At 51.8% G+C, this 24,754-nt stretch overlaps 1 protein-coding gene across 2 annotated transcripts in view; it reads right to left on the bottom strand.

Annotated features, from left to right (window-relative positions):
- Positions 1 to 24,754, bottom strand: part of SMAD6 (SMAD family member 6) — a 147,211-nt gene that overhangs the window by 6,624 nt on the left and 115,833 nt on the right. The gene's annotated exons all lie outside the window — the stretch shown is intronic.

Genomic DNA, 24,754 nt, shown 5'->3' with positions numbered 1-24,754 from the left:
TCAGCCATTCAGGGTGGGCAATAGCGGGTCAGGCCAGCCCACACCATCCTCGGGGGGAGGCAGAGCACAGGCCCCAGCACCACGACAAACAAAAGTCCAGCTCCTGGGGCTTCCCTGGTGGCACAGTGGTTAAGAATCCGCCTGCCAATGCAGGGGACACGGGTTCGAGCCCTGGTCCAGGAGGATCCCACGTGCCGTGGAGCAACTAGGCCTGTGTGCCACAACTACTGAGCCTGTGCTCTAGAGCCCGCAGAGCTACAACTACTGGGCCCGGGTGCCACAACTACAGAAGCCCGCATGCTTGGAGCCCGTGCTCCGCAACAAGAGAAGCCACTGCAGTAAGAAGCCCGCGCACCATAACAAAGAGTGGCCCCCGCTCACTGTAACTAGGGAGAGCCCACGCGCAGTAATGTGGAACCCAACATAACCTAAAATAAATTAAATAAATTTAAAAAAAAAAAGGGCTTCCCTGGTGGCGCAGTGGTTGAGAGTCCGCCTGCCGATGCAGGGGACACGGGTTCGTGCCCCGGTCCGGGAAGATCCCACATGCCGCGGAGTGACTGGGCCCATGAGCCATGGCCGCTGGGCCTGCGCGTCCGGAGCCTGTGCTCCGCAACGGGAGAGGCCACAACAGTGAGAGGCCCGCGTACCGCAAAAAAAAAAAAAAAAAGTCCAGCTCCTGGCCTCATGGAGCCACCGGGTGTGTCACACTGACACATTCAGCAAGAGAATGCCACCAACACCTTGCACTGCCTCACCTGCCCTGCCAGTGCCCTTGCCCCGTGAATGACACCTGCACTTCACAGAGCAGGCTCCCGAGGCCCTACAGAATGGGCAGCCTGGCAAGTGGCTCCACCCACTGGCCATAGCTGATTGCACCAGAGCCAGACCCCTGACCCAGGCTGGGCCAATCAGCTTCTCTCCTGGGTTTCCAGGGGCCCCAATTCCACTTCCCTCCAGCTGTGGTCACCTGTGGCTGTTCTGCAGGCCAGGCTGGTGACAGGAGGACCCGGGAGGCCAGTGCGGTGGCCGTGAGAAAGCCCCTCTCAGATCTCTACCTGGGAACATAACTGACCAATGGCTTCAGCAGCCGCGCTCTAGGCCTTAATGACCATTTTACATGTGGGAAGCCGAGACTCATAGAAGAGGATGACGTGGTCAAGGGGAGGAAGGGCCACCTCAACAGTTGGACATGAACAAATTGCTCTTAAACTTCAGTTTGAAAGTCAGTAGTATTAAGGGTGAGAGAGCGGAAGCCCCAGGCCAGTACACACAGCATTCACACCAGCACCACTCCAGAAAGGGTTTTCTCACCAACACTTATGATGCCTGCCTTTCCACCACTAGGCATGAGATGTGCCTGCGGAGGCTGTGCTTCCCACACACCAGTGACTGCGTGTGGCAGGAATACAAAGGAGACCCATTTTGAGGAGAGGTGGGACCCCTCTGACAGGCATCTTGGCTAGAAGACTCCCATTGGCCTTAAGAACTTTCTTAGAATCCTCTACAGTCAAAAATGCTTCCTTTCAGCCTTCTTCCCTTCCCTTCCTCCTTCACATCGGGGTCAGATCCGCATCAAGGTCGGATGCTTTCCCAGGCTCCCCTGGCTCCCTCCCCATTTCCCCTTACAAATATGTCCCCTAATAAATCTCTTGCACATCTCGTCTGTCTTGGTATCTCCCTCCTCAGGGAATTTGGATTAATTCCAGGTCCTTACCCTGTAGGCCAGTCCTGGCCACAGCACCGTTCTGTGGCTTCTGAAGTTATGCAACATCCATGGGCCATACACCAGCTGGGCCAGTGGGCCAGCAGGTGCCAGCCCTCGCCATGCCCAAGACCTACTGCCCCTAAAACCCAGACGCAGGGAATTCACCCCTCCTGGGATCCAGGTACCACCACCCCTTCAGCCCCTTGGAGCCATTCCCCTCTTGGACAATCCCAGTTCTGGGACTCTTCCCACACACAAAGGTGAACATGTGGACCTGAGGCAGCCTGGAAGCAGAAAGGGATAGCTATATGTTCATTATGTCCGTGTTTTGTTATCCAGGAACTCATTAATCACCTACTCTGTGCAAGACACAGTGACAGCAGAGTATTCCAGGAACTGCACAAGATTTGGAGATGCTTGGAAAGCAGAGACTGAGTTTGAGCATTCACACTCAGAGCTGTGTGACCTTGAGCAAGTTACTTAGCCTCTCTGATCCCGTTTCCTCATCTACAAATGGGTTGTATGAGAATTTCATGTTAGAGAGCACAACAAACTGACAATAGCAGACTTCTACAAATAACCAAGAGTATTATTGCTAGGGCTGCAGTTATGACTTCTGTCCTTAAAGCAAAGAGCTGGGCAGTGACTGGATCTGACCCTTCATTCACCCAGAGACCAGCCTCCCACACACAGCTCAGCAGCTGGAGGCTGTGTGCTGGGCAGCCATTTGCCTTCTGAACAGCAGTGTCCAACAGGAGTCTGGCCCAAGGTTCATGTCTTTCTCCTCTACCACCAGACCTCCTTCCACGAAAGCTGTCCCTCCTGGCTAAAGCCAAGGGCTCAGAGGAGGTGGAGGAATGGTTGGGAGTCAGGGCTCTGCAGAAGGCAGCCTGGATACCAATGTTTGGAAGGACTCAGACAGGGAGCAGACATGGAGTCTGCACCGTATCTGAGGGTCTATTGAACTGGATATCTTCAACCCGAGTTACCTGGGTAAGCCCTAGTTCTCTGTATACCAGGAGACAGATGTATTTACTGGGAGGTTCAGAGGAAGGAGAGCTCAGACCCAAGTGGAAAAATCCAAGAGGTCTTCCTAGAGGAGGTTGCATTTAGCCAAGTCTTGAAAGATGCTATGGGGACTAAAGGAGAGGGTAGGACACTCTGGGAAAAAGAACCAGCACGAGCTGAGACTAGGAGATGGGTATGGGTCAGGTAGCTTGCCTGGAGTGGGACAGGAAAGAAAGACAAGAGTGAAAAATGGGGCCACAGGGGCCATTGGTAACAAGCAGGGGTCAGCTTCTGAAGGACCCTAAATGTCCTGGCCAGGAGTTTGATATTTACCCTGCTCATCAGAGGGACAAGGATGAGTTTTTTTTTGTTTTTTTGTTTTTTAAGGATGAGATTTTGAGCAGAGGAGTAATGTTCTCAACGTGCACTAGTCAGATGGGTGCCCCAGGGAATTTTGCAACCCTGGGTGTCCCTGGCAGGCCCCAGAAAATCTTCGCCATCTTTTGCCATCAGAGAGTTATAAAAGCTCTGAATTTTATGTATCGTGAGGCTGTCACATATCCCCTGTGTACCATTCCAATACACAGGCACACTCACACGCACATGCACACTCACACGCACATGCACACTTAAACCCACTCAGAGGGCCAGGCAGGTCGTCAAGCCCATTTCTGGGTTGCATGGCCAATATTGGCCACCAGAGGGCGCCTCCAGCATCCCAGCAAAGAGAGAGCCCAGAGTGGGCTTAAGCACCCACCCCAGGCAGAAGGGAGGGTAGAAACCAACCAGTCCACCTGCCTTGTTTTACTTATGAGGAAACCCAGGCTCAGAGAGCAGAGTGATGTGGTCGAGGGGAAGGAGGAGGAAGTGGCCACCTCAACAGCTGGATGTGAGCAGACGGCTCATAAACTTCAGTTTGAAAATCAACAGGATTAAGCCAGAGAAAGAGGCACCCCCTGGGCCAGCACACACAGCATTCACAACCCCGCTACTCCAGAAAGGAGTAAAATGGGGACAAGAACCGTGGCCAAACCAAGCACGTCAGAGCTCCCACGCTCTTTCAAGCTTCTGAGCCTTTACCAATGCTGTTCCCTTGCTTGGACCGCCCTGTCCCCAGGCTTCCAGTGGCAAATGCCTGCTGTCCTAACTTTCAGCCAAGGGGTCTCCCCAGCAAGCTTTGCTCACACTCTGTCACCGGGGTGCTTAGTTTGGAGGTGGGAGTGGAGCACCCCCTCATAGGCTCCCATGCGCAGAGAGGTTCATTACGGTGTTACTTGCAACAGAATAAAATTAGAATTTAAATGTCCACAATTAGGAAATAATAGTAATAATAATAATGGCATTGTCTAACACCCCCTGAGTGCTTACCATGAATAGAATCACAATTAACCCTCACAAGGAACTTACGAGGAAGCAACTATTATCTCTATTCTATAGATGAGGAAACTGAGACACAGAGAGGTTAAGTAATGGCGATGGGATATGATACATTCATTTCACGGCATATTATACGATCGCTTAAAATCATGATGATGTGCTGAAGGTTAATGCCATGAGGAAATATGTACGTTATACTGTTAAGGGGTATTGTGTGTCTGTGCATGTACATATAAATATAAAATATGTAAAAAACAGGGCTTCCCTGGTGGCGCAGTGGTTGAGAGTCCGCCTGCCGATGCAAGGGACGCAGGTTCGTGCCCCGGTCCAGGAAGATCCCACATGCCGCGGAGCGGCTGGGCCTGTGAGCCATGGCCGCTGGGCCTGCGCGTCCGGAGCCTGTGCTCCGCAACGGGAGAGGCCACAACAGTGAGAGGCCCGCGTACCGGAAAAAAAAAAAAAAAAAATTAAAAAAACATAATATGTAAAACATGTAAATATAGATATGTAAAAATAAAATATGAAACAAAAGAAAGTTGAATGAAATGTCCACGGTGGTTTACTCTGGGTAATGGGTGATCTCTATTTTCTTTGTTGTACCTCTCTGTATTTTCCACATTTTCTACAATAAGCAGACATGTTTTTAAATCATGAAATGCAGCAGTATTACATATTGGCTGAGAGCAATTTGAGAGTAGCAATTCTGACCTGAATTAGGTCTGAAGAGAATGTGAGGGGTTAAGAAACCTTGACCCTAAAGTAGAGAAGGAATAAACCAACAACCTTCTAGAAAAAATGGGCTAAAAATATTACCAGACAGTTCACAGAAAAAGAAATGCAAATGGCCCTTAGCCATATGAAAAGATGATCAAACTCAATCAAATAAAAGAAATGCAAATTGAAACTACGCTGAGATACCATTTCCCACTTATCAGATGGGCAAAAATCCAAAAGTTTGGCAACACATTCTGTTGGGGAGGCCATGGGGAAACAAGCCCTGTGCAGCTAACGGGAATGTAAAACGGTGTGATCCCTTTGCAGAGGAATTGGGCAAAAGCTAGCAAAATCACTATGTGTGTTCAAGCTGGGACTCGGGTATCCCACTGCTGGGAATCGACTCCAACCAGTACGCCGAAAGATGGAGGCGTGAGGCTTTTTACTGCAACTCTATTTGTAACAGCAAAGGACTGGAAAGGAGGAAAATGTCCACCAGCAGGAGACTGTGGTTTTCAGCACAAAGGAAGATTCTGGCGGCAAAGACCAGGGGAGACCTCAACAGACCACTGTGGGTGAGATCGCAGGGCGAGATGTACAATGAATCAAACAGGGTGGAGGAAAGTGTGCCTGTATGGTCACACTTAACTAAGAAAAGGAGGGAGGGATACAAATATACGTGTAGACATCTGTGTATGTTATATGTACATACACAGACACGTGTGTGTGTATATATATATATCAATGTAAGGAACACATATATGTGTGTGTATATATGAAAATCAATGTAAGGATAAAGCATAAGTTTTTAAAATTAATAGTTCTAGGAAGGGGGGATTGAATGAGATGGGCACAAATAAAACTTAGACCTTTGTAAATATATTCTGTGTGATAGACTTTGGAACCATAAATAAAATTTTAAAGTTTTAAATAAATTCATAAAAACTGCAAGTAAAATGAAGCAACCAAGTCTATACATTAAGTTAGTGATATAACCACAAAGAGAAGAACGATTCCAAATGACTTCCAAGCAAAGTAACTTAAAGACACATGAACCAATCACAACGTCTGAACCTTATTTGTATCCTGATTCAAACACCCAAGTTATAAAAAAAAAAGGAAAAATGATGACATTCAGGAAAATGGGAGACCTGACTAGACATGGGATGATATGAACTGGGATAATGGCACACATTTTAGGTGTGATAACGGTACCATGGAAAGATAATATTTTTTTAAATAAATGAATACATTTATTTTTTTAAAAAATGATTGGCTAGGTGGGACATCGTTAATGTGGTTTTTTTAACATCTTTATGGAGTATAATTGCTTTACAATGGTGTGTTGGTTTCTGCGGTATAACAAAGTGAATCAGCTATACATATACATATGTCCCCATAGCTCCTCCCTCTTGCGTCTCCCTCCCTCCCACCCTCCCTATCCCACCCCTCTAGATGGTCACAAAGCACCGAGCTGATCTCCCTGTGCTATGCGGCTGCTTCCCACTAGCTATCTATTTTACGTTTGGTAGTGTATATATGTCCGTGCCACTCTCTCACTTCGTCCCAGCTTACCCTTCCCCCTCCCCGTGTCCTCAAGTCCATTCTCTACGTCTGAGTCTTTATTCCTGTCCTGCCCTTAGGTTCTTCAGAACCTTTTTTTTTTTTTTTTAGATTCCATATATATGTGTTATCATACGGTATTTGTTTTTCTCTTTCTGACTTACTTCACTCTGTATGACAGACTCTAGGTCCATCCACCTCACTACAAATAACTCAATTTCGTTTCTTTTTATGGCTGAGTAATATTCCATTGTATATATGTGCCACATCTTCTTTATCCATCCATCTGTTGATGGACACTTAGGTTGCTTCCCTCTCCTGGCTATTGCATATAGAGCTGCAATGAACACTGTGGTACATGACTCTTTCTGAATTATGGTTTTCTCAGGGTATATGCCCAGTAGTGGGATTGCTGGATCATATGGTAATTCTATTTGTAGTTTTATAAGGAACCTCCATACTGTTCTCCATAGTGGCTGAACCAATTTACATTCCCACTAACAGTGCGAGAGGGTTCCCTTTTCTCCAGGAAAGATAGTATTGAGTATTTATGAATAAAATGAAATGACATCTGGGACTTGCTTCAAAAATAATTTGGTCATTGTTGGGGAGGGGTGAGGAAACAAGGTCTAAGGCTGGTGAGGAGGTAGCTGAAGGCTGCTGGTGAGTAAGTGCAGGGTCATTAAGTACTATTCATTGTACTTTCTTAGATGTTAGAAATTTTCATGATAAAATGTTAAAAAAAAAAAAAAACCAAACCTGGCACTTGGTAAGGAAGTGGAAAAACTGAAACTCATACATTACTGGTGGTAACGCAGAATGGTGCAGGCATCTTGGAAAGCTGTCTGGCCGTATCTTGTGATACACTTTACCTACGATCCAGCAACCCCACTCTTGGATATTTACCTGGAGAAATGAAAACTGACATTTGCCCCAGAAGGGATGCTTCCAGTTAGGAATAGAATTCCTCCTGGCGTTTGTCAGTCTTGACAACTCAAGTTAGAGTTTAGACTTTAAAAGTTTATTATTACTTTGAAAATAGTACAGCCATTCCAGATAACAGTTGGGCAGATTCCTCTAAAGTTAAAACATACACTTACATATGACTCAGCAATCCCGCTTCTAGGTAGCTTCCCCCGCAAAATGAAAATTCACGTCTGCACAAAAACCTACACGTGGAGTGCTTACAGTGGCATTATTCATAATTGCCAAACGCTGGAAACAATCCAAACGTTCATCAATGGGTGAAAGATAAATACACTGCGTACATCTACACCATGGAAATACAACTCACTGGGCAATAAAAGAGGAACCAACTACAAATACACAGACCAACACAAATGACTCTCAAAAGCATTTATGCTGAGTACAAGAAGCCAGACGCAAAAGGTTACCTGCTGTGTGATTCCATTTGCGTGGCATTCTGGAAAAGGCAAAACTATAGCGACAGAAAATAGATCAGAGGCTGTCAGGGACCAGGGGTGGGAGCAGGTGTTGATAACAAAGGAGCAGGAAGGAAATATTGGTGGATATATCCAACAGCTTAATTATGGTGGTGTTTACACTACTGTGAAACATTTGCCAAACCTCATACGCTAAAAAGGGGTGAATATACAATATGTGGATTATACCTCAATAAACTCTCCCCCAAACAGACAAAAACCCGGCACTTGGTAGTTGATGGATTAAATGCTGATTGAATGCCGGATGAATGAGTGAACAAAGAGAACCCAGAAAGAGCAGTAGGTGAGAGTGGAAATGGGCCTGTTTGAGGTGGAGGTTGGGGGACCTATGGGAGCCCGGAGTGGGGGTGACCAAGGGCAGCAGGACATGCAGGGTGGAGTCCCCGAGACCACGGGCCTTTGACATCAGCTGACCTTTTTCCTCCTCCCCTCTCCTGACCCTGCCCTTTCCCCACAGTGAATGCCCAGTCCCTGGCTGCCACCTAAAGGAACAATAGCTTCGATCTAAACCTGCTCACTCGTGGAAGGATTCAGTCCCACTGCTGCCCAAGTTCAAGTTCCTCTGAGTTCTGAGACAGGTGGGTGCTCAGAGAGGGGCCAAAAGTGGCTCCCCACCAGGTCTCTCCTGCCCTTCCTATGTCCTGCCTGAGCCTCAGGAAACACAGGGCTCTCATCCTTTGGGCATGGAGTGCCACCCACGTGCTTGATGGCGGGCAGAGCCCAGAGACACCTCTCTTCACCCACAGCCAGAGTCATTGCTCTGCAGGGCCTCGGCCCAGGCCATGGGGGACCCTGCGGGAGACACCGTCCCTTCCCTGGAAGACAATTAGTCTAATCTGATGGGAGAACACAGATCTCACCCCAAAGAGCTCCCAGGTAGGTGGAAACGCAGATTCACTTTTGTGATTCTCAAGCCTGACAACCTCCGTAGTTTATTAAGCCTTTGTTAATATCCTAGTTTCTTGAAGACGGAGTTACAGAAAGTACATGTGTTTTAACTGTTGCTGAATATGGGGACCAAGGAGGGACAAGGTGGGTCCAAACTTGTGAGGGGAAGGCCCAGATGTGGCAACCGTGGGAGGTATTGACTTAAAAGGGGAAAGATAACTTTGCAGGAAAAGCTTTCTAAATGACCCAGCAGGGTGAGTCAATGTCGTTGAAAGACTGCAGGCAGCGCTAGAAGAACATAAGCGTCCGTGGGCAGCTCAAGGGAGCAACTCAAGCCTTGGGGAAATTTCAGGGAGTTTCACAACACAGTCTCCCTGGAGACACGTGTGACACTTCACCTATAAAACCCAGTCATCATACCCGCCTCCCACAATTATTAGAAAGATCGAGTGTGATTACGTAGGGGAAACTAAGACAGGGGAGTTATCTGGGGAAGAAAAGAAAAGGCTGCCAGAACCCAGGACAACAAAATGGCACTGGGTTACTGTTCTGAGCCAGTTCCTTGCAATGCAGTGGATGCAGCACGTGGAGTCAGAGAACTCTGGTCTCAATCCTGGCTCCACCACAGTGGGGCTGTGTGGCTTTGGGCAGGCCTCTGCTCCTCTCTGGGTATCAGTTTCCACATCTGTAAAATGGGCATAACACCCCACTCAGTTGCTGTGAGGATGAAATGAGAGAAATGTGTTGGTGTATCTGGTGTCCATGGAGTCCAGCCCTCGGCAGGGCTCAGTGAGTGAAAATGATCGGAGTAGGAAGGTGCGTCAGCCTCCCAGTGTCACCATGAGGAGGCTGGGAGGAGCACCAGGCTTCAGGAGGCTCAGAGGTGGCAGAATGGCAGAATCTGGATTGCACTAGAGGAGCTAGGCCTACTGAGGAGGGCCCTGCCCTGGGGTGGGGCCTCAAAAAACATGGGGGCACCTGGGCACCAACACTGAGCATTTGGCCTTGGACCCAAGTCCCAGTCGTGCTGCCTACAAACTAGGGGATCCTAGTCAAGTGTCTTTACTTCTCTGCACCTCACTTTCCTCTTCTGTAAAGTGGGGCTACTATGCCTGTATCACAGGGTTCAATGTGTGTGTGGCTGGGTCCAAAGTTAGCATGTTCCCAGCATCCTCTCCCCAAGTCCAGCTTTGCCCCTCAACTCCTCCTATCCCAGGGACTTTGGGGAGCAGAATCTGAGAGGAGGGGAGAAGGTAGAAGCCCTGCATGGGGGCTTCCCTGGTGGCTCAGTGGTTAGGAATCCACCTGCCAATGCAGGAGACATGTGTCCGAGCCCTGGTCCAGGAAGATCCCACATGCCGCGGAGCAACTAAGCCCGTGCGCCACAACTACTGAGCCTGCGCTCTAGAGCCCGCGAGCCACCACTACTGAGCCTGCGTGCCACAACTACTGAAGTTCACGTGCCTAGAGCCCGTGCTCCACGACAAGAGAAGCCACTGCAATGGGAAGCCTCCGCACCACAACGAAGAGTAGCCCCCGCTCACTACAACTAGAGAAAGCCCGCGTGCAGCAACGAAGACCCAACACAGCCAAAAGTAAATAAAATAAAATAATAATAATAATAATTTTTAAAAAAAGAAGCCCTGCATGAACAGGCCCAGAGAGGGGAAGGAACCCACACAAAATCTCCAAGTAAATTACAGGTAAAGCCAGTCTGCTTCCTGGGGGCTGGCCTTCTGAAAGCAAAGAGCCTCCCTGAACTTACTTGATGTCTGAATCTCTGTCCTTGTCCCTCACTCTGTGACTTTTCCGTGATTCCCTCACATTCGCCCGGAGTGCCTGCATTTCCTGAGTTCGTAGGGAGCCTCAGTTCCAGACACTGCACAGTCCTGTTATCAAGAGACCAGAAAGAGGAGAGGCTTCGGGCTGCTGTGAGGTCTGGGGAAAAGGCAGGAGTTTTCAACAGGGAGTCCATGCCAGCGTCCCAAGACCCCAGCCTAAGGAGCATCATGCTAGGAGTGCACGCAGACAGGAGGATGGGAGACAGGGTGCCTGAGGAGGAAAACATGAGAAAGCTTTAGGAGAGGTGGTCTTAAGACCGGGGAACTAACTGCACAGCAATGGGTTTCATGAGGTCAGGGGCCTCCTCTCTCTTAATAGCTGCTTGAGGTCTTGGGGCAAATTCCTGGTGGCTCCTGTCTCAAAATATATCCAGGCCTTATCTTTCAGTGATATACACTGACATATTTATGGATGAAATAATATGATATCTGGGATTTGTTTCAAAATAATCCAGTTGTCAAGAGGGGTGAAAGGTTTGCATGAAGCAAAATTGGCTGTGAGCTGATGATGGTTAAAGTGGGTGATGGGGACATCCTTGTATTATTCCTTGTACTATTCTCACTACTTCTGTACATGTTTGCTGTTTTCCGTAACAAAAAGTTCCTGTTTCCAGAATCAGCCATTTCTGTCCAGCTTCACGATCACTGCCCTGGTCATCTGGCCTGGATGGCTGCAATCACCGCACAGGTCAGCCTGCATCGGCCGGGCCCCTCCAGACGATTCTCAACACCACCACCAGAGGGAGCCTGTTACAACGTGAGTCCCCTGCTCCAACCCTCCTGTATCCTCGTCTCAGAGAACCCCAGCCTCCAAGTCCACGCCACCTCGCCCCTGCTACCTCTCAGGCTCCTCTCCAGCCACACTGGCCTCTCTTCAGCCTCCCGCAGTCTCCTTCATGACCCCTAGAACCCTATGTGCTGAGGGGGATTTGGGGGGAAGTCTGATTTGACCAGACTTCACTCACCCATTACATTCAGACATTACAATATGGCATGGGACACAATTATACCTTTAAAAAAGTATTTGCTGTGTACCTGAAATTCAGTTGCAACTGGGCATCCTGTATTATATCAGGCGACTCTATCTGTAACAGACTATGAGCTAGTCCTACCAAAAGAACCATGTTGTCATCTTAAAGTCCACAATGCTTGGCACACAAAGGTGCCCCCTCCTAGCAGACAGTTGCAAAAAAGCACCCTATGGGCTGACGCAGCTCCTCTCCCAGTTGCAAGGATTTCAGGTCCACTTGCTTCGGTGGCAAAGGTGTCCTGTTGCAGAGCACAACCTGCCCAGCCATTCACGGCAGCCCTGCAGGAGGCCAGAGAAGTGGGTGCTTCCAGAGTGAGGGAGGTTGAACCTGCCCTCCCAGCTCTTTCTCTCCCCCACAGTGGGTAGGGATGCGGCGGGGGAGTGACCGTGCCAAGGCCTAGACTGGCAGCCCCCTCTGGGTGCTTTGGGAGTCAAGCCCATCTGGGATGGGTCTGAACCCTTGCAGTGCCCTGCGGTGGTGGGTAGAAGGGCCCCGTGCCAGACGCCAGCTGCCCCCGTGGCCGGAGGGTGTCCACTTGAACCGTTCCAAGTAAACATTTGACCAGCTCAGCCCCGGCCATCATCCCATGCCAACACTTGGCCCTTGTTCCTGGACAGGCCCTTCTGTGTCCCGTCCTTTGTGGCTGACATTTCAGCCGAGCCCTGCAGGGGCTGGGGTGACCCGGTGCCCCATCCCCATTCTGCAGACAGGCTCCAGGGAGGGGGTCCCTGTGGCAGCCGGTACTTGGCGGGGGAGTCTCAGTAGACGGGCCGTCGCCAGGCCGGGTCAGCCGCCTGCCTGAACACCCCACGTGGGCCCCAGGGCTGCAGAGCCCACGGTCTAACAGTGGAGCCATGGGGCTGCCAGCTGACTCGGCTGCTTTGTTCCAGGCCTGGAGTGGTCTGAGGGTGGCTGAGGACTGTGGCTCCTTCTTTGCTGAGAAGCCACAGATAACGCTGGCGACAGGGCCTGATAAAGCGTCTGTCAGAGGCTCCCTCCCAGACGGGCCCTGCTGTTCCCGCCAGCCCCAAGGGCCCCTGCCGCCCAGGCCTGTCTCCACAGGTCCGCCCCTCCCTGGGGTCTCAGCCCTTCTCTTCCAGGCTGGCAGACCCCTCCCCACCCGTATCTTCAGTCTGGCTCTCAGAAGTTCCTGAGGCCTTTGGGCCCAGGAGCAGAATAAACTAATCTTCTCATTTACTCCCATGAAGAGAATGTCAAGCCATGCGCCTCTCTCAGTGGAATTCCAGACTGTGGCTCCTGGGGAGTTGGGGGAGGGGGATTGGGGGGCCTGGAATCTCTTCCTAGAGCCCCTCAAATGACATCCCTAGCCACCTCTTTCATGTCACATGAGCCCACTCTATGCCGGGCTCTAGGATGGGTGCGGGGGGCACAGGAACAAATAAGACATGGTCCACGAGTACAGGAACTTCCAGGAAGAGGGCGCTGGAAGACCTACCCCACCCTGACCTGACCCAGGCCTGCACCCCCAGCCTATAGAGGGTCTGGCCTGGAGTAGGAGGTATGTGAGGGGGTCCTAGCCAGCCTTGGGTGAGACTTGCTGCCAAAGGGCCAGAGAATTGGGACCTTGAGGCTTGGATCTGGTGGAGGAGGGACAGGTCCCGCCCTGGGAGTCAGAAGACAAGGCCCAGAGCACAGGCATTTCTGAAGTCAGCCCTCACTGCGTCCTGAGCACGGTACAGGTGAGCAGGTGTGGGCTGGGGGCACTGCCAGAGAAGATGCCCCTCGACGGCAGCGGCCCTGCTCCCCGAGACTGCGTGGGGACACTGGGCTCCCAGTTTGACTGCAGAGAGCTGCCTGCTCTGTGCTGACCAAGCTGAATGAGACCCTTACACAACATAGATGGTGGGAGCTGGAGACCCCAGGCCGGAAGTGAGTCTCAGCTCGGCTTCTCCTCCCTGTGTGACCCAGGGCAGGCCTCTGGCCCTCTCTGAGGATTGGGCTAGGGGCCCTCTAAGGCCTCCCAGGGAGAGAAGCCCCAAGGGAGAGTCCCTGTCCAAGGGCCAGTGTGTCCAGCGGGAGAAGGCCTGGGCTGCCTCCCCTCCCCCAGGAGGAGGAATGTCTCTCCAGCTCCACTAGTTTGGAGTGCTGTGGAGGGAGGGGACCCAGGTTTCCTGCATCTGTGGACCCAGGCGCTGCCTCTCCCGGATGCAGGGACTCTGCATAGCTTCGCAGGGGGCCTCTGGCTCATAAAGGAAGGACCTGAGTTCCAGAGGTTGCAAGAGAGGCCTCCTGCCCTCCCCCACCTATGGCAGCTCCCTCTGAAACCCCTGAAGTCACACAGGCTCAGCCCAAGTGGCCCTCCCCACCACACACAAACACACAGACACACACACACCCCGGAACAAACCCTTCCTTCCCTGGCACTCCCTCCCCTGGTGTCTACATCCCTGCCATGGCGGTTCTTCCTCCTGCATTCATTTATCCTCCCCTCAAACATCTACTGCTACACGTATATGCCAGGCACAAAGGCCTAATGGTGAATGAGACAGACCCAGCTCCTGCCCTGGACGAGCTTACAGTCCTGTGGGGCGAGACAGATCTCTGAAGAGAGAACTACAGGTGAGTGACAAGGGTGGTGAAGAAGCAGAACGGGCTGTGAGAGAGGGCAGGAAGCGGGACATACGGTCAGGGAGGGAAGGCCCTTCTGAGGAGGTGACACTGAAACTGACACTTGGAGGCAGGTGAGAAGTGAGAGATGTGTCCCGGGCTGGTCCTGGGCTGGGTCACTCATCTCTGGAATCTCCCTCCAGCTGCCCCCGCCTCACACCTACCGTGGTGCCTGTGTCAGGCCAAGTTCATGCAGGTTGAAAACAGGGCCAGTCTGTGACATTTCTGCTGGAAGCAGGCAAAGGAGTGGCACCAAGGGGAGGTGGATCCTGGATCACGACCCCAAGATAGGAAGGGCTGAGGGGCTGGGGTTCACCCTCCACAGTACCCGGCAGAGAAGCCCCCTTCATGCCAAGTACTCCCCGCATTAATACTATAGATGCACTCCTTCTTCAGTGCAGAAGGAACACACCCCCAGCCTCTGCTCAGGAGGGGCCATGTCCCCACAGACATAAGGGAAGAGCTTGGTTGGCGGCCCAAGCCTTCAGCCTCTCACTCTCCCCTCTGCCCGTGGCCTTGCCTGGCTTTGCTGCAGACTTGCTGTGTGGCCTTGGGGATGTCACTGCCCTCCCTGGGCTTGGGACAGTGACCTCGGGACAGGGTGGAAGGATGGAAGTGGTACAGTTGTCCCCAGCCAGTTGATCCTGAGGGCATTTTGGATGTGGGCCAATGAGAGGTGAGGGTGGGGCTCTGCCACTCCATTGCTGGGTGAACCTGGGGTCCTCAAGGCTCTCTCTGGGGAATCTTGCCCAACTGCAAATAGAGGGGATGCTCTCAATGCCATCTCATCGGCCCCCGACCAGGAAAGCCAAGCGCTCCCCACTTCAGCGTCTCCACTGCACAGCAGCCCTGGGGACCTGAGCACCAGCGAGTTACCACATTTAATGATAAAGACTATAATCTTCTCATCGCAAAGCAAAGCAACAGAAAAAAAAGACCCAGTCCCCTTCCATCCCTCAATTCTAACAGCACGGCGTCATTTGAGCCTAGCTAATGCTTGGACACGGGTGCTGGAAGGCAGTCCTTGCCCCTCAGGGTGGCACTGGGATGCAGGGAATGTCCGCAGGTGCCGATTCTGAGACACGCACAGCTACATTCTCCATGTCATTTACTCTTCACCAGTTTTCCAGGTAGTGCACTTTTTTCTTTTTACCTTTTAATTGAAATATACATAGCACGACGCACATGAATCTCAAATTGTTCATGGAGCTCAAGCTCAACGAACTTTGACACGCGTATCAACCTGCGTGACAACCAGATCAAGACAAAACACAGTTCCAACATGCCAGAAGATTCTCTCAAGCCCCCTTGCAGTCCGCAACCCCTAAGGACAACCACTATCTTACCCTCTCTCACCGCAGATTAGCTTTACCTGTCCTTGAACTTCTTATTAATGGAATAACACGTACCTATGCTTTGCGCCTGGCTTCTTTCACTCAACAGCATGTCAGATTCATTCATGTTGCTGCATCCGTCTCTCCGCAGTTTCTTTATGTTGTTGTGTATTATTCCGTTGCAGGGCGATACCACACCTCATTTAGCCATTCTTCTGCTGATGGACGCCAGAGCTGATTCCATTTCGGGGCTATTGTGACCAACCCCCAGGATCACCCTGCCCGTGCTTTTTGGACATGCACATTCGCCTCCCTCGGTTAAGTACCTAGGAGCACACCCACAGGGTCAGGGGTGGGTGGACGCTTAGCTTTCATAGCTATTTCGGCAGTAGGTATGTTCAGCCCCATTTTACAGACATAGAGGCCAAGGGTCGGAGAGTTTAAATCACTCACCAAGCTCACACAATTACTAAGTCATGGAGCCTGGTCTGGAATCCAGATATTTCTGACTCCAAATTCTTTCTAATCCTGCATTTTTTTTTTTTTTTTTTTTGCTGTACGGGGGCCTCTCACCGTTGCGGCCTCTCCCGTTGCGGAGCACAGGCTCCGGACGCGCAGGCTCAGCGGCCATGGCTCATGCGCCCAGCCGCTCCGCAGCATGTGGGATCTTCCCGGACCGGGGCACGAACCCGTGTCCCCTGCATCGGCAGGCGGACTCTCAACCACTGCGCCACCAGGGAAGCCCTAATCCTGCTTTTTAGAACAGGTGAAGGGGGTGTAAGGGTGGAGGGAGCCAAAAGAGAGAGGAAGCAAAGGGGTGACTCCGATAGCCTGCTCTGTAATCGGCTCCTGACATGTCCAAGCTGCCTCGGGAGGGCACAGCTCCACTCCCAGGCAGACACAGAATAAGCACAGCATCTCCGAGCTGTAAAGAACACGCAGGGTCTGGCCCCTCCACTCTCAGGTCTCATACCCTCCCTCTCCCTTCCCACTCATTCCAGCCACACTGCCTTCCTTGCTACACCCTGAAAGTGTCAGCCGGGGTCCCCCCTCACCGGCCTTTCCACCTTCAGCTCCCACTTTCAGAACTGTTCCTGCCTCAGACAGCCACATGGCCTCTCCCCCCACTTCTCTGGGCCTCTGCTTCATTTCCCAGTTGAAAAGAGCACCCCTATCACACGCTGTCCCTTCCATCTGACCTAATGTTTTGTGTATATTTGCTTATTGCCTGTCCCCTACCCTAGAATGTGACCTCCGGAGGGCCAGGCCTCACAGTCTTATGTGCCCGCTCCACCTTCAGTATGTGGCACAGTGCCTAGCACCTGAGAGGCCCTCCAGAAATACGTGTGGAATGAATGAATGAAAAGCCACCCCCAGGAGCAGCTGGTGGCAGGTCGCAGGCCAGGAGGGGCTTTCGGTGCCAGCTCCGGCTGCCACGTTCACGTTCTGAGATAAAGCTCCCACAGGCCAGGGCCAGAGTCATTGGCTGGGGTGAGGCGGTGCCCTGGTGGCCTCCAGGCACTGCGGCAACTCAGCCATCACGGCCGGCTCTCAGTGGAGCCAGATGGACGAGGGCACCAATGTGCACTTGGATACCTGTTGGGCTGGCCCTTCAGGATGGGGGAATTTAGGATTCCTGGGTAAGAAGAGGGAGCCAGTGGCCACAGATCTCCCCAGATGACTTTTCCCTTAGGGGGTCTTAGAGATCATCTTCAAAAATGATGGGCCTGGGAATGAATGATTTGAGGGGTCCAGGAAGGTTCCCACCTCCTTCCACCCCTGCCTAGAATACATTCTTCATTCCCTACTGCCACTTGCTGGTCTGGGAAGCCTTTGCTGATTCACATTACAACCCTGGGCCTCATTTCTTCCTTCTATAAAATGGGTGGAATTTGGCCATGAAGTACAGTGAAGAAACAGCCCTAGATCAAAGGTCTGCTGGCATGAATTCTCATACCTCAGGACTGCTGTGTGTTCTCTGGCAAAGTCCTGCCCTCTCTGGGCTTCAGATTCCCATGTGTCAAATGCGGGACTGTGGCAGAACTATCTCCAAAGACTGAAATCCTCCCTCAGGTATGACTGACCTCCTGTTTTTTCCCAAGGAAGGACAAGTTGATCCAGGGATACAGGGAGAGGGAGTCAAGGAAGAGGGTGATGACATAAAATATGAACTTTGCCAGTGTTACACCTTTGCTCTGACCTGGGCTTGCTGGACGTTTCCTCTCTGAACTCCACTGAATGCCTGGCTGGGCTTTGGATAATCTGGGCAGGTGAGTGGGGGAGCTGTGTTCTGCTTCTCTCTCTGTAAACAGGGCTCTGAATCCCAGAGGGTGACCAACACCAGACCACAGCTACGAACTGTCTCCGAGAGTTTGCCCAAGGTGCTCACAATTCTACTACGTCTCCCCATCACCACCAAGACCAGGAAAAGTTTAGCCCAAACTTTTCACTCCAAGTCAGAGACCTAATTTTCAGATGAAGAAAACCGAGGTCTTCCTAGAGATCCCACAGACCATCCATTCAAGCACATACATACGCCCAAGTCTGGGCTTGCCGTGTGTCAGTGTTACCTCACTGACATCGCACACAAGCCTGTAAGAAACATGCCATTATTCTCCCCACTTGATGGATGGAAGAACTATTACCACTCAGTGAGGTTAAGTGACTTATGTAAGGTCACAAAGCTGGGAGTAGCAGGGCCAGGATTTAAAACCAGGTCTGACTCCACATCTGCTCTCCATGCTTCCTTCCCGTGGACTGAGGTAGAAAGGGGAGTATTTTGTGCTTCAGAAGCCCAGGAACCTGAGAGATGGGTTCTGCCAACAAGGTAGAATCTACCCAACAAGGGGTGGGTAGGGGAGCCAGGGCCTTTGCACCTGCTGTTTGCTTTATCCAAAAGGCCTTCCCCTAGATAATGGCCTTGCTCACTCCCACACTTCACTCAGATCTCAGCTCAAGGGCACTTGACCAAGAAGACCTTCCTTCTAGGACCACTGAGTCTAAACTGAACAACTCCTCCCACTCTCCTTAGCCCATTAGAGTAACACCTATCACCATCTGAAGCACTGTCTTATCTGATGTGCATATTCATTTATTGTTTGCTTGTTTGCCTCCTCTGAGAATGTAAGATTTTATCTGTCTTATTCATCACTATAACACAAAGTCTAACACAGCACCAAGTAGGTGTTCAATCGGTATTTGTTGAGGGAGAGCACGAGCGACTAAGTGCCTTTTCCCCTAATAACTGAAAGAAAATGGAGCATCTCTTATCTGCTAGGCATAGAGGACAGTGAACCCGCGCACATCTCAGTCATCCCCAGATGTTAACCCATTTCACAGGTGGGGGAACTGAGGCTCCCTCCAGCATCAAGGGCCCACGGACGGAAAGATGGCACATGGCAGATGAAGCAGCCCGTTGGGGTGGGGATGCGCGACCCCACAAGTCTGGCTCCGAGCCCAATGCTCCTTGTAAGAGTGGGGGCGGCGCCCAGAAGGGAGAAGGGGTGCTGAAGGCCCCCCAGCCCTCGCAGAGCACTCTGGGCTGTGCTGTGCGCCGCAGGGCCCTGGCCTCGCGCCGGGGCCGCACCCTGGGCCGAGCCGCTCAAATTCCTCCCCTCCCACCCCCGCGCTGGCGCCTCCCGCCGCCCCCTGCCACCCCAGCTGCCCGAGCGCGGCCCCTGCGAGCCCCCGCTCCTTCCCCTTCCGCGGGCCTGCCAGGCGTCGGGTAGTGAGGACGGGCCAACCCAGCCCGGGCGCTCGTGACCCCCGGGGTCCCCCGGCCCGCCCGCTCCTGGCCCCCAGACTCGGGGCGCCCGCAGGCCCCGCGGGTCAGCGGGAACCGGCAATTTCCCGGCCGCCCGCCCGGCCGCCCGCTCTGTACTTAGGCTGATGACGGGTTCCCGCGGCCCTGGTGGCGGGGCGGGCGGTGGGTTCAGGGCGGGCGAAGCCGGCCCAGCCGGTCCCGTGCTCGGCTCTCAGGCGGCCGCCGGGCCTGTGTCATCCACCAGGAATTTCTGTTTTCCCCTCCGCGGGGCTGGAAGAAAAAACAATAATTAGGTCACTGGGCAGGCGGCAGAGAGGGTGTGGGACAGGCCAGTGGCGCCCTGTTGGGCAGGGAAGGGGTCTGGGAGGATGATGGGGAAGGAGAGGTCCCCGCAGGGCTCCCTTCCCCCTTCCTGCCCTCCCCAGGATGCTGGCTGATGGAGGCAAAGGCATCCCGGACTACTGCCACCCGTTTCCTCATGGGCCCATTCATTCCGTGAGCATTTATCGGGGCATCGCCTGTGCGCCAAATTCTGTGCTAGGCGCTGGGGACCGAGCACTGAACAAAAGAGAAGGAAAGACTTCTTAGAAAAGACCCACAGGCAGCCACGCAAAAATATACAGTCATCGCTCCCGTGTGAGGCCTGGGGGGACTGGTTCCAGGACCCCCATTGATACCAAAATCCAGGGGTGCTCAAGTCCCTTATATAAGATGGGGTAGTAGTTCCAAAATAACAAAACGTACGTCCTCCAGTGTACTTTAAATCATCTCTAGACTACTTATAATACCTAATACAACGCCATGTAAACAGTTGTAAATACAATGTAAATGCTATGTAAATAGTTGCCGGGCCAACAGCAAATTCAAGTTTTGCTTTTTAGAGCTTTCTGGCTTTTTTTTCTCCGAATATTTTCCATCCAGGGTTGATTGAATTGCAGAGGCAGACACCATGGATGAGGGAGGGCTGACTGTATAGCGGGAGGCCTGCTGCACAGGACAGAGGAGCTTCAGGGGATGGAAGTTAGGAAAAGCTTCCCTGAGGAAGTGGCACCTGCACAGAGGCCTGAAGGAGGAATGAGGATTGGCCAGGCCAAGTGGAGGGGGAGGCAGGGAGGCTGGGGGCTTGGTGGCAAAAGGAACAGCATGTGCAAAGGCTTGGGCGTAAGAGGCAGTGCATGTTACAAGGACTGGGAGTACAGGAGAGAAGAATCAATGAACGCTTCATTCTGAATGTGATGCTGATGAAAGACACATACTTTTGGTCTCATGAGGCCCCTAAACACAAGCCAGCTACTTTATCTGGGGCTCAACTGAAGATATAGCCCCCTGTTTCCACACTGGAGGAAACCTGTTTTGGACTTGCCTCACTGAGAGGTACTAGGTCTGGATACTGTCCCTATGTGCAGTTTAAGGGATTTTCAAGGGTCATTTGGACTTGGTACGTTTCTCACTTTTTTTTTTTTCTTTCCATTTCTCACCCTTTACTCTGACCTTAGGAAAAGACAGGATGCCAGAGCAACTCTATCTGGCTGTAGAGTTCACAGTATGAGTGATAAGACTAGGGAGGTGGTCAGGATTGAAGCATAAAAGGTCTTAGGGCCATGGTAGGGAGGTTAGATGTTATCTTAAGGGAAGTCAGGGTTTAAAGCAGGGTGGGAGGGGACAGGATCCGATTTCTGAAAACTTATAGCTGATAATATCCACCATTTATTTAGCTCCTATTAGGTGTACAGGGCCTAGCATTTTATGCACATCATCTCACTAAGCTTGATGCGAATCTTATGAGAATGGTTTTTTAGCCCCATTTTGTAGAAGAGGCCAGGGAGGTCACTTGCCCCGGGTTGCCTGCTACTAAGGGGCAGAACCAGAACTGAAATGCGCTAGGCCCTGTTCTGAGAGCTGTAGGAAGAAAGATGGGGGCTCTAGCCCTACTCTCAAGGAGCTTGTGGTCTGCTGGGGGGACACGTGCGTGTGATGTATTAGAGCCATGGCAGAGTGGAGTTCACTTTTCTCTCCTACGATGACCTAGGGGTAGATTGTCTAGGACGGGAATGGAGATCCTCCTCCGCGAGCTTGTCCAGGCATCCAGGCCCCTTCCACCTTATTGCTCTGCCATCTTGATGCGTCCAAGTTGGCTGCCCCACCATCCCCATTCTGGGCAGAGGGAAGCAGAGGGAGGGAGCATGTCCTTTCTCCTTAGGGAACATCACTGCTACATCTTCATCTGTATCCGTATTTGAATCCACATCCACATATGAATCTATATCTATATCAATAGATCTACCAATTACCTAGTATCCAAAGCAACAGCTTTAAGAAGGTTTAGTGCCCAAAAGGTAAAATACAAGGATGGATAAAGCCAGCCCCTAAGTGACAAAACACGGAAACCATTACAGCAGAGAGAGAATTATTTCACTTCCTATTGAGGTCCTATTGGTAGTTTCCTTAACAAAACTATTCCTGCATATAATACTTGATCATCTGAACAAAATAAAATATTTTTGGTATGGTTTTGATAAAAAGAAATTCATTTTTCCCCAAAATGTAACCTTATAAAATTGTGGAATGTCACATGTACCTGTGGGTTTGATGGGTCAGAAACAGTTGCAAAGATGAACAAGACAGGGCACTGCCCTCTGTGGTTCTTTCAACCACACCCGACTCCCTCAGAGGAAATGGTGCCTAGACAGGCATTCGGGACGTGGCAAATTGCCCTTGGTCTGTGCTTTGGGGGCCCATCAGCAGAGTGATGTGGGAGACGGAGAGTCTACAGCGCTGGTTCTCAAAGTGTGGTCCTCCGCCAGCCACATCAGCACCACCTGAAACTTGTCAGAAGCGCAAATTCTCAGGCCCCACCCAGGCCTGCAGAATCAGAAACCCCGAGGATGGGGCCCAGCTCTTGGTTTTCACAAGCCCTCCAGATGATTCTGATGCAAACTAAAGTGTGAGAACCACTGGTCTAGGGCCCTGCACACTGGGCTGAGAGTTGGAAAACCTTGGTTCCAATCCTGGACCTGGCAGTCCCAGGCTCTGTGACCTTGGGCAAGTCAGTTTCTGTGGGTCAGGAGTCTGGGCAGAGCCTAGCTGGCCCTCTGCCTCGTGGTCTCTCACAGGCTGCAGTCGAGCCGTCAGCCAGGCCTGCAGTCATCCAAGCTCACTCACGTGCTTATTGGCAGGATTTGGGGCCTCGTGGGTTGCTGGACTGCAGACCTCGGTTCCTTGCTGGCCTCGCTGATCCCGCTGGCTGTTGGCCGGAGCCCTGCTGCATGGGCCTCTCTGTTGGGCAGCTCACAGCTTGGCAGCTGGCTTCCCTCAGAGAGAGCAAAAGCATGCCCCAGATGAAAGGCGTGGTCCTTTTGTAACCTAATATCAGAAGTGACATTCCATCACTTTGCTGTCCTCCGTTTGTCAGGAGCGGTCACTGGGTCTAGCCCACATTGAAGGAGAGGGGATTATACTGATGCAGGAGGCAGGGGTCATCTTAGAAGCCCCTACCACATCTGCAAAGGCTTGTTCCAAGCGAGCCCTAAGATGGAGGGAATTCCAAATGGAGGAGATCCTGGGAGAGGCCAGAGAAATGTAGGGGAGGGCTCCCAAGACAGGGTCCCCAGTGCCTGCCCACCCTGATTTTTATCTTACTGCAGGGCCTGTCTGATGGTGGGGGGTATTTGCAGCCGGCAGGAGCTGCATTCCAGGGCTGGGTACTTAACATTCCAGAGGAGCTCTCAGCTAATTATTGCCTTGCCCGTCCTAGGCCTGGACCACCCGGCTCCCCTGAGCTCCCATGGCTTGGCCAGAGTACTCTGGTGGCTTTGTTCTTGGGTCCCATTGCGAGGCCCAGAGATGGGCCAGACTAAACCAGGGTCACACAGCAATGAGTTGGCAGCCACAGCGGGGCTGGAGCTCAGGCCCTTTTACCCACAGCTTGTGGGCCAGATGCAGCAGGAGTCTTGGGGCTGAGCTTCCTGGGGGTGAGGGGGATTAAAGCGGACCCCAGGCAAATGACTGCTCTGGGCCTCCATTCCTCAGCTATAAAAAGGGGGATTTTCCCCAGATCCTATAATATGTGGCAAAGACTCTGTCCTTGACCAAACTTCAGACAGGCTCCTCTGAGCCCTCTTTTCAACTAGGCCTTGTCCTTGGGCCTTGTCTTTGGCCTACCTCGCCCCAGTTTAGCAAGAATCCTGCTAAATCAGTTTAGTGAGAATCCTCCACCCTTGGTATCTGATCATCCTGGCCTGCCTTCAGCAAGAATCCTGTTAAGTTGGTTTAGTAAGAATTGCCCCTCCCCTTGAGGTCTCCTCTTAGTAATTTTCCATCCACTGACCCCTCATTCTGCTTGTTGGCTATAAACCCTGGCTGTCTTTGCTGTACTCAATGTTGAGCCTCATCTCTCCCCGCTACTGTGAGAGTCTTGACACCTATGGCAATAGTCCCGAATAAAGTCTTCCTTACCTGTTTTAACCATTTTAACAAATGGCAGAATAACTTTCCTTTAACCATGCATCCTATTATATACACGTTCCAGTCCCTTCCCCGTGCAAAGGGGCCCCAGGAGGCATGAAATTCCCACTGCTTCCCCGTAGTGAAAGGGGAGTATGGGCTTGGGGTGGGCAGCCCTTTGTCCCAACACACGAACAAGCAAAGGGCTTGGGCAGCAGGAAGCCTTGGGCCTGAGAAAGGCCAGCAGGGCCAAAATCTCTAGATGCCCTTCCCTCCTTTTCCCTCTCACTTGGGCCTGCTCAGCTCTGAGGACTTCGGAGCAAACACTGAGGACGTCGGGGAGCAGGATGACAAGAGGGAGGACTCTGACGGGGGCCTTAGGGGAACACTGGGCCAGAGGCAGGAACTGGGTGGGTGTAGGACTCCACACATGAAAATGGAGGCAGGACATTTCCAGTGAAGTCATGGCATAAGATGCTGCAGGGCCCAGAGGATGGCACTCGAGTAAGTGAGAAATGCCTATGGCGCTGAGGATTCTGGGAGGCTGCTGCCCGCCTCTGCTGCCTCGGGGCTCAAGGTCAGGGTCCTCCAGCAAGAGTCGCAGGCAAGCAGCCCAGACTCCTCCTCCACCGGGGGCAATGCTCACCTGCTTCTCCCCTCTTTCCTCAGCATCCAACTTCTGGGGTTCCCTGAACCTCCCCCAAAGAGTGGGTGCTCCATTATAAATCTAAATCATGTAGATTTGTTAAATAGGTTCACATATGCAAGACACAAACTCAAAAACTCTCACTCCCTCCCCGTCCCCCTAGCCCCCGCTGCCTCTCTCCTGAGGCAACCTTTGCTACTACAAGTATACATGCTTTTTTTCTCACACAAATAGTAAGTAGCTCACTGCGTTCACTTATTGTTATATCTGGGATTATTCCATACCAGTCCAAGTCATTCTTTTGATACCGGCATAGTAATTCTATTATATGAACATACCAACGTGTA

Source organism: Pseudorca crassidens, chromosome 1, assembly GCF_039906515.1.
Source record: "Pseudorca crassidens isolate mPseCra1 chromosome 1, mPseCra1.hap1, whole genome shotgun sequence".
In the NCBI taxonomy this organism is placed as follows: Eukaryota; Metazoa; Chordata; class Mammalia; order Artiodactyla; family Delphinidae; genus Pseudorca; species Pseudorca crassidens.
Note: the sequence above shows the minus strand (reverse complement) of the source record. Positions and strands in the feature narration are given on the sequence as shown.